Source organism: Sparus aurata, chromosome 6 (assembly GCF_900880675.1).
Source record: "Sparus aurata chromosome 6, fSpaAur1.1, whole genome shotgun sequence".
Lineage (NCBI taxonomy): Eukaryota > Metazoa > Chordata > Actinopteri > Spariformes > Sparidae > Sparus > Sparus aurata.
Genome location: NC_044192.1, coordinates 31,347,497 through 31,357,694, shown reverse-complemented (window position 1 = coordinate 31,357,694; position 10,198 = coordinate 31,347,497).

Below are 10,198 nucleotides of genomic sequence, written 5' to 3'. Positions count from 1 at the left end.
CGTGGCGGAGGTTGCTCGGGGATCAGTGTTACAGGGGTAAAGTTTCACAGAGGAAGTGGGTGCTGGAGCGTCGCTTTGTGATTACCGCTGAAGAGGCTCTTCAGTTTGCTGTCCTCCCATCGTGGAGGAGGGGATCCAGGTGTGTGTGTGTGTGTCTTCTTCAAGTCCTTCCATGAAGCCCCTCTCTGACAGCCGCAGGTCTCAGGTGCAGCCTCCTGTCATAACCTGGTAGATGAGTCATGTTCACGTCACTGATTGGGGCTTTACCATTGCCAAGACTCAGATCATGTCCTCCATATTGTTGGTAAAAGTTTTGATTATCTGTGGAGGAGTTGGCATTCTGTTGATTAAATAAAAACTTTCTTTTAAGGCAAATTCATTCATTCGTAGTTATGTTTCTTCACGGTACCCCTACATCTCGTATATCCCACTTGATATATAAACTAATCTAAATATTAAATGAAACATTCAATAAAACATTTATCGTCAGAAAAGAGGTCAGCTGTTTTATGTCGCTATGCAGATTTGGACATGGCAATTATAGAACTTGAGCTAAATAATGAATAAAAATCAAGCACGCTAACTGCGTATTAGCTCTTTTGGTATCACTGCTGCTTTTTACAGTTTGTTCTTGCGGATGAGATATTCCGGTGTGAGGCATCTATTTGGCTCAGTTTCGGTCATCTCACCCTTGGTTGAGAGCTAAGATGTACTGATGTTTCTTCAAGGAAATTTCCAAAAAGTCATGGTCGACTCACCCCCACGCTGATTGAAAGTCTGGTGAAGTTTTGTTTCATTTTCAAATCTGAGATCTCCACTTTGGATGCTAACCTAAAAGCGTTAGCATGCACCCTGTTTTAAGTCGATGCATGAGCTCCACTGTGCGCAGAGGGTGTAAGTAACAAAGACAAAAACGTAGTTAATGTAATTGTCAGCTTGTTTTAGGGGGGTAAAACATGATTAAAAATGGAAAATCAATAAATAAATGTAAACAAATCTTGCAGCCAGTTCTTATGGCAACCTGACTGCCAGAATAGATGTTCGCTAAGTTAGTTCCTAGTTACTTTCTGTTTTATAATTCTGAATTTTCTATTTCTTGCTCATGCTTCACTTAGGTTTAGGCAAAAAAACAACAACATTTGGTTAGGGTTAGTATAAAACCAAGGTTTGGCTTAAAATATCTGTTTTGGTCGCCATGATCACGGATGGAAATGGTCTGACACCCAGTGAAATATAAGTGCCACAAAAATGCATGGAAAGATCCCCAGGTGGTCCTAGAAAGTTTCCACTCATTTGACCGGAACTGCGGGCTGCCATTTAGCAACCTTGTAGGCTGTAGCTCATACACATATATGTGATATGCCAAATTTACCACCAGCCTGTGGTCTGAAGAAACGTTCACTGCTTACATTATATCCATAACCGGACTGCTTATGGCCAGAGGGCTACCACTTTGGTAACTACTGCGGTTACCTAGCATCTACAAATCTGATTGTTCGGATAAACTGAAAATGTATCAATAATGGTTCTCCATGAAAACTATATTACTGACTATGTGAAGGGGTTTGAGTTAAACCCATTGTCAAACAAGACTGTCATAATTGGATGATTCTGCAAAAAATTCCAGATTATTTTCATCACTTTCTACATCTATTGCGACTTTCTTTTATTATTCTCATTCTACAAAAGTGGCATATTGGTAGCTCTAATATTGTCAAGGTTAAAATTGAATACTTATGAAAACCATATAAACTGTATAAATAAACCGTCCCAGGGTGACAAGGGTCTCATAAAGGTCTAAAATTTATCTTGTGTTATCCACGTCCCATCCACCCTTCCTTATCACACACAGAGAACAGTACTCACTGCGTTGGCACAAAAGGATGGCTTTAAACCTGATCGCAAAGCGACGTGCTGGGCTGAAGTCTTCATTGGACCTTTTTAGGGCTACATTCAACACCTGATCGTGGATGTGTGCAAACTCATGATCAGCTGTGAGATCAAGTGACACATCATGGTGGCAGTCGCCCCCCCTGGTGGCCCAATTGTTGAAAAATGCACGCTAAAGTGCCCTCCTGGGAGCCAAAACGCACGCTAAAGTGCCCTCCTGGGAGCCAAAACACACTAAGCTGCCCCCTTGGCTGGTTAAAACATGATAAACTGCACTCTTGGGAGCCAAAACATGCGCTAAAGTGCCCTCTTGGGAGCCAAAACGCGCTAAAGTGCCCTCTTGGGAACCAAATCGCGCGCTAAAGTGCCCTTCTTTTCGCCCCTGCCCTTCAAAAAGTCTGCGCACGCCACTGGACCTCGGTCATTACTGCTTGATAGTGATTCTCGTATTCTGAACATCTGTTTAAGCTTTCATGACCTTCGCTGCTCAACATTAGCAGACCCTTTCGATTTGAGATAATCATTTAGCAAATACAGTTCTGACTGAATGCCGCCAGAAAAGTGTCTGTGAAAGCTGATAAGTCACCTTGTAGCGCCTCTTGTTTCCCTCTCATACACTGTGCACATCCAGGTTTGAATGAGAATTCCCATTTTAAACAATTCTCACCTCTAACCAGGAAACAGAGCTCTTTGAAACCACTTTACATACGTTTTTTTCACTTGTGGTGTAGTTTTTTTTTGTTCTTTGACAGCAGCGACACCTCAGGGGCTCAGCGTCCTCAGTCCTTGGAGGTTGGACAGGGTTCATTTGTGGTTGCGTTACGTGCTCGCCGTTAGCGCTCTCTGAAGATACATCCCCGGCTCAATTAGCCAAGCTGACGCCAACGCCTCCCGAAGATACCTTGGAGGCAGACAAGATGAAGCAGCACAGGATCCTGAGAAGCCGGAGGAGTATTTCGAGTGACTCACAGCTTTGGCTCATTGCCCATACACGAAGGTGCGTTCGCGGTGTGTATTGAGACGGAGAGAGGAGGGGAGAGCTAGGCACACTACTGTGACTCTCTCTCTCAGGTGAGGGAGGGAGTCCTTGAGAAATCTTGACATGATGCTCTCAGAGCACAAAGGCTCTGCAATCCCCGTGTGCTCGGAGACTTCACGTTTCAGGAAAGTACAGCAGGAGAACATCGTCAGTGTGATGTTGTATTGTATGCATACTTAGACCCTGAATTGTTACAGGGTAATTCTACAGATATATTGGAAAGTAGGTTTGAGTTAATTTGCCAAAAATGTCCTTCAGCAAATTAAAGTTCCATTCTGAACCCTCACAGTATTATTCACTTGGCAAAGTTGTGGAAGTTTGATAAGGAGATCTTTGTGAATAAATTACACAATGTACCGCTGTTACCACGGAAAATGTTGGCTCCCATTGAGCGACCGAATCCTAAGTTGCTCCCATAAATCGTGCAAGGTGGTGGGAAAGAGGTGGAGAGAAATGCATTCAACAGACACATCCAGGAAAAGTAACAGCAGTCTGCAGAGGACCCACAGGTAATCTCTGCAAAGTAGCAACCCGAGTAATGAGCATCAAGTACCATAGACAAAATCTGAAAAAAAAAACAAAAAAACAACAACTTTTGATCGATCAGTTAAGGACTTCAAACGAAAGCCTCTTAAACACATAAAAAAGGGTTTATAGACATGCAGATGTCTCTGTGAGGCTGTGCTTAGACACAGTGGGGCTAAATGTTGAGCCAACATCAGCTTGACGGATGCTAGCAACGGCAATGCTTAGATGTCGATGTGTAGCTGGCATTACATTTACCATGTTCACAGTCTTACGTGAACACTTGCTAATTAGCATTACGCACAAAGCACAGCCGAGGCCGAGGGGGGCGTCATGACATTTTGTCCGGACGATGTTGCCGGATGAAAGGTTAGGTTATTACAAAATGATCCTCTGGGAACCATGAACGTACGCACCAAACTTCACGCCAATCCATCAAGAACCCATACCGAAGTGGTAGATCGACTGACTGACCGACTGGCTAAAAACCATAGAGTCAGGCGCACAGAGAAATATGTTTGAGACTGACTAAATACAAGCTTTTACTAAAATGTAATCATATTTGACCGGACTAGAAGGCAACAAATCTTGGAAAATAGTCTCTTTTGATAATGTCAGTGAGCATGGCTTCGCTGTCGATAACAGAAAATATACGTCAAGTTTCACCCCTAGCTTTCCTTTTATCATGCGCTCTACCCACTAACACAAAACCCCCAGAGGATGTATGGAATCTCCGCTCCGTATCATCTTCATTTTCCCCCTCCTCGCAGTGAGACGTCCAGCTGTGATGCTGAATATCAAATTGGGCCAGTTGCAGGCACAACACCAGGCAGAGGAATGCTGTATAAGGGATTGCAGCCGATGCCTTCTGGTCATTCATCTGTATCTACACCACTTTACTATCCAAGAGATGGGAGTCAGCCAAGAACAATGTAATTGCACACTGAAGGGAAGGAGCGGGAGCTCGATCCAATAAAAAGAAATTTACGCTCACGAAAAACAATTCCCATCGTATTCCCATATATCTGACAGATGTGGCGGAGCTTGATTGATAAATAAAAGAGTTATTAGGGTGGAAAATGCCACTTACATCCTCTCCCTGCTCAGGCAATCTGACATTTTCTTTCAGTTTGTTGTTTTTATTCAGATGACACTTCAGTTCTTTCATGGCTTCCTTCACCTTTGGAGTGTTCGAGCAATTCAAGGATGACAGTAACCTCTGGCATGCTTTAAATCGGAACAGATCTTCCACCACTGTCGGCTTTCATTAATTATTTCTTTTAATGTTACGCAGGTATTGCCAGGTAACTTATCTTTACAGTGAATCTGCGGTGCTGTGTCACATTGTTGCATCAGATCCAAGAGACGTCTTTGTTTATTCATCCTTTTCCCGCCACAAAGCAATCCCACTGAGACTGAGGGTCTATTTTACGAGCGAGCGCCGTCTATGAATAAATCACTAAAAACGAGCGCAAAAGACAAAAAAAAAAAGGGAACAATTCTCAGATCAACAAAGAGAGAGCAAACAACCGATGCGGAACACTAACGCAGCCACAGTGAGAGTAACAAAGGAACAATGGAGGTTTTTTGGGGAACAAGAAGGAGGAAGAATAACAGACAGGAGACAGGAGTACAGTACATGAAAAGATAGGTGTGTACTGTCACATGCGATGGATGAAAATGGAAGGAGGAAAGCACTGCTATGAAAAAACAACCACTCAGCCCGCAGATGCTATCGATGTGGACTAACTATTGATCTGTATGTACACATGTGACAATAAACCACTAACACTGACACTAAACTGGTACTAACCTCCACTACTGTACTATGCAATGCTAAACTCTACCATTATACTATTCTTCACTATACTATGTCAAACTATACTATACTCTATACCATACTGCACTTTTCTATCCTATCCTTTACCATTCTACACTGTACTACAGTATACTATACTGTTCAGGATTGCTATACCACACTATATCGATCAGTCGATACTATGCTATGCTGAATGAACACAAATTGTTCATTATTTTTGGCCGTTTACAGCTGTATTGACAGGACATCTCGGAGAAATGAAAGGAAACGAGATGAGAGAGAGAGGGGGTACGCAAACAGCACAGGAGGGCCGACTCCCCAGGTCAAGACTCTGCTGTCCACTGACATCTGAAGGAGAGAAAAATCATTCCTTTGAGGATGACAACGTAAATGTCTTGGCCAGAGAAGACAGGTGGTTTGAAAGAGGAGTTAAATAATCCATCTATGTTAAACTGGAACAACCGTCTTCGAACAGAGGTGGCGGCCGAAGACGCTACCTGTCACCCACCTACAACGCAGTTCTGAGTTCCCTCTAGCCTTAGAGGAGCTGGTTGGAGGTCTGAGCTGGCCAAGGCATGAAGGTTCCTTAATCCTTAGTTAACTGATCCAGTCTAACTTTGTCTTTAGCTTGTTTGCAGTACTTAATGAAAAAACAATTATCGCCATTTATATTTTAATGGTTCCTTTGTGTTATTATTCTGTGTGATGGTTTATATGCCGCATCGCTTTCAGGGACGCTCCTTACCGCTCTGAAAAGAAATCTCTCTCTTAGATAGTTCTCTTACCCTCTCTCAGAAATCAGCAGTGATTTTTGAATTAGCTGCGGTGTGGAGCCCAGCTCCGCTCTTGAAGTCGTCATTAAGCATTCCTTCGACTGAGATTGACTTAGAGGGAAAGATCATCCCTGCTCTCGTGCTCGTGCTCTCCGGCGGCTTTGAAGAATCTCATTTTTGGGCAGGAAATTGAAAACTCAAAATTGCGTTGGACCCGCAACCCCGCAGGCAGTTCACTGGAACGCCCACATCCTTTTAGATTCAGCCTATATGAGGGGCAAGTAGAGGTTTTTAGAGCAGCTTTGTTGACAGTTTTACTTTTTTTTTTTTTCTCCACCACATTATGAAAAATTGTTTCTCTGCGTAGCCTACTGTTTACATCATCCCTCTGCTGGAGCTTTAGAAGATTCTCTCTTTTCTCCCGCTTTTTCCGTGAAAGCCCCTTTTCTTTTTTTCCTCCTGCCGTGTGCCACATCCCCCCGAGCTCTCAGCTGTGTGCCCTATTTTTAGAGGAGCACTCTGGCAATTTAGCTGAACAATGTGCCGGAGTCGAATCTTCGCTTCCATGTGATCTGGTGGGCTGTTGACTGGAGGCTTCACGTTTGTGTGTGTGTGTGTGTGTGTGTAGCCTATATTTTTGGACCTCAAAGCCACTCTTAGATATTGATACAGACGGCAACATCTTATTCATCGCAGAGAGGGGCTGATACGTGACATAATTTTTAAAAGGCTATACAGAGTGTAAGAGATGGCTGGATGGTAAAACAATGTTTATTCGACTTTAAGATAAATAACCCAGATGAGAGGAGGACCCTACATTTTAACCAACTGTGTCGTCTGAGATTCACCGTTATTGAACCGCACTGCTACATAAACAGCCTGGCTGGGTTAATTAAACGGGCGCCCCGTCATGTCCTATAATTCAATGGAGGCAAGCTCAATTAACTACCTAATTAAAAGCCGCGCTTGCGTGAAACATGTGTATTCACCTTGTGTTTAATCCCATTTATTGATCGGTGCCCTCTGATAGAGTTAAGAGTCTCACAAAAGGCAACGAGTCAACAGAGTCCTCCTCCTCCTTCAAATGATAAGAATCTAATTAACAAATAATGATAATGCGCGTTCGAGCCAATTATGTTTATTCATTCATTCGCCCTGTGAGTACTTTTGTTGGCTGAATGACATTCGGCGTCTGAAGGTGAGTGTGCTCAGCTGCCCTCGACAGCCCGCCTCAAAAGAGATGACTCCGGAGCTGAGATGTCATCATCGAGGAGCGCGTCTTGAAAACAGAACACTTACCCCTGAAATATGAAAGGAGGTACTTAAAGAGCACTCTCCTCCCGCTGAACATGACTAAACACGGCAGGCTCTTTTTCAGGAGAACGCCAGATGCGAGCGAAGACGGAGCAGGCAGAGGCTGTAGGTGGAGGCTGCGCTCAGAGGAGTCCTATGTGGGAGGAAGGGAGCCTGATGAATGGGACCAGAGCCATTAAAATGACACTGACAAAAAGGCAGGAAGTCAGATTATCATCTGGAGAGAGGGAAGTGTATTAGAGGTGATAGCCTTGGCCCGCGGCAGGTGAAATGCAGAGATCTTGGAGGAGTAAACGGCGGGCCGGGTCTTTAATCATCGGGCTGCCTCAACGGGAGTTCAGAGCCGATGAGACTGGAGAGGAGTCAAGAACCCCTTGTATTTGTGACCACACTCTCCAGCTGCATGTGTACACTCAGTATACCTATGAGTTATGTCCAACACATACTCACTTGCACTTTTTATAGATTAACTTAGCGATATTCTATATCCTACTTACCGTCAACGAATGCCATGAGAAGTGCATAATCAGAATGATAACGAGAAATCTCTTTGTATTCAAAGCCTGAAATGTTTTTTTTTTTATAGTACTCCCCTGTGCCATGGACCTCCATTGTAATCCAAAAACTATTAAAAACACGTCAGTGAGCCACACTGGGTTTGGGTGACAGATTCCCTCATTATCACGAACACACACACACACACACACACACACACACACACACACACACACGCACACAAACACATACAAACACACGTACTGTAGTTTATTTTGGGTGGATACCACTCACACCATCCTCCTGCCATAAAAGAACAACCAGAACATCTGTGGAAAAAAGTACACCATTCACAGCTGTTTTTTTTTTTTTTTGATAAGGATTCGCAGCTTAACTTCTTGAGCAATGTCCAATAATAAACACTTGCAAAATCACCAATTTTTTTGGGTGGGTTTTTTTTTATTACATTATACACATCTTTTAAACTTTTTAGTTTGTAGTTAGTTTCTAACAAACAATGTTTGCATGGGACAAACCATGCAAACATTGTTACATCTTATTGAAACACAACCAATTCAATGAATATATGACTAGTAGCGAGGGCTCCTTTGCAGTCCTTGTCACTGGTTAGGCTTTTGTCCGATAAAGAAAATAATCGTCATTACCTTTGAATTAATGTAACAAACATCATGCCGGCTGTTTGCGTCTCTTGGTATATTAGTATTATAGTATACGATTGCGTCATAAGCTTCTATTGCATAAGCGGGGGGGGGTTTGCACTGATAATAACACGTCCTTAAATGTGTTAAAAATGTCACAATCCTATTAATTCACCACCTCTTTCCATAATGTAACTCAGTCAGATGGTTGTGAACATCAGAAGAGGAGCAGTTTATATTAAGCAGAGAAAACAGCCTGTTTACTTCTCAGGATTTCAAACCATTTTTTTTTATTTTTTTCATGTATTAAGCTGAGTGACAGAGTGAACACTCTGGTTTGAAATGTTTCCAAGTGTCGCATCACCTTAGCAGCAGAGTAGTGTGTATGTGTGTGTGTGTGTGGTGTGTGTGTGTGTGTGCGTGTGATGTCCTGCCACGTCAGATCCAGGCCCGTCTGTCAGGAAAGATATAGTGCTATTCTGATTCATCCCAATTTAAGCCCAAAAGCATGAAATGCAATTCAACCTTTAAGCGCAGGCACAAAAATATAAATAACTGTCACAACTTCCCGCTCGTGAAACTTCCTCTGTCTGTATTCATATTCTTTACTGTCAGACGGGCACATCTGCCGTGCAGACTGCAGCTCCTGTCAGGGAATCAGGACAAAGCAGTCAGCTGTTCCCCCGCGGGCACGTACGCGCTAAGCTATCTTTGGGTTTTTTGTATCGGTGTTACACACATGGCTGTGCGCGTCATTGTGAGGGTGAGAAACAGGGACAGTGTTTGCCTTCAGAGCATCTTTGATCTCCGTTGTGCTGCTGTCATAATCCCTAACAGCAGATCGTCGTCAGATGATGGCCGGTGGCTTCAGAGATTGCCGCTGTCACAGTAGATCCTGTGCGTAGTGGATACAGGACATTTCAATATAAAGAGTCGTTTGAGGGATGAAGGAGGTGGGAATCGACCTGTAAACGGCTTTATGTTTTTGGGCTGGGATGACTTACAACCTTTAATAATCACACAGATCCAAAATCGTTTGTAACAGCTGGCAACAGACATCATTTCACCTGGGTCAAAACAGCCTTTCTTATTCTTATCATATTTAGTCACCGAGCTGCTGGGAGGGCGTGTCAGAGGTGGGGCTGGGAGACGGTGCCTAGAGGCCCTGCGTGAATTTGGGCATAACCTCAATCATCACCTCCCTGAGCCTGAACAGTTTGGAGCTAGGTGCTTCTCTTAAAGGCTCAAGGCAAATTTATACGTCTAATCTTCGGACAGTTGAGAACCCTGGATTATACTGTTTGACGGTTTTAGACCCTCAGTGGCGACGTGTTTAATATTCTCTACAGGTCTGTGACAGGATGTGTAGTCACCTGCATGAAGTCTTAGAGGGGAGTTTTCAGTGACAGGGGAGAGATGAGATGAGACAGAGAGGTGCAAAGAAGGCCTCCAGATGGAATTTGAACCTTTAAAGGTGTACCGTGTAGTTTTGGGAAAGAATGTTTAAAAAGAAGAGAAAAATCATCATTGACTTATTATTAATGTCGAAACAAACTAAATAAATGAAGGAGTGAAGGAACAAACACACCTTTTTCAAACTGTTTCACTTTTTTTTTATTTGGCGGACCCCGCCACCTTTCTGGCTTCAAACACTTCTTTTCATGAGGACAGCTTGTTTATTTAG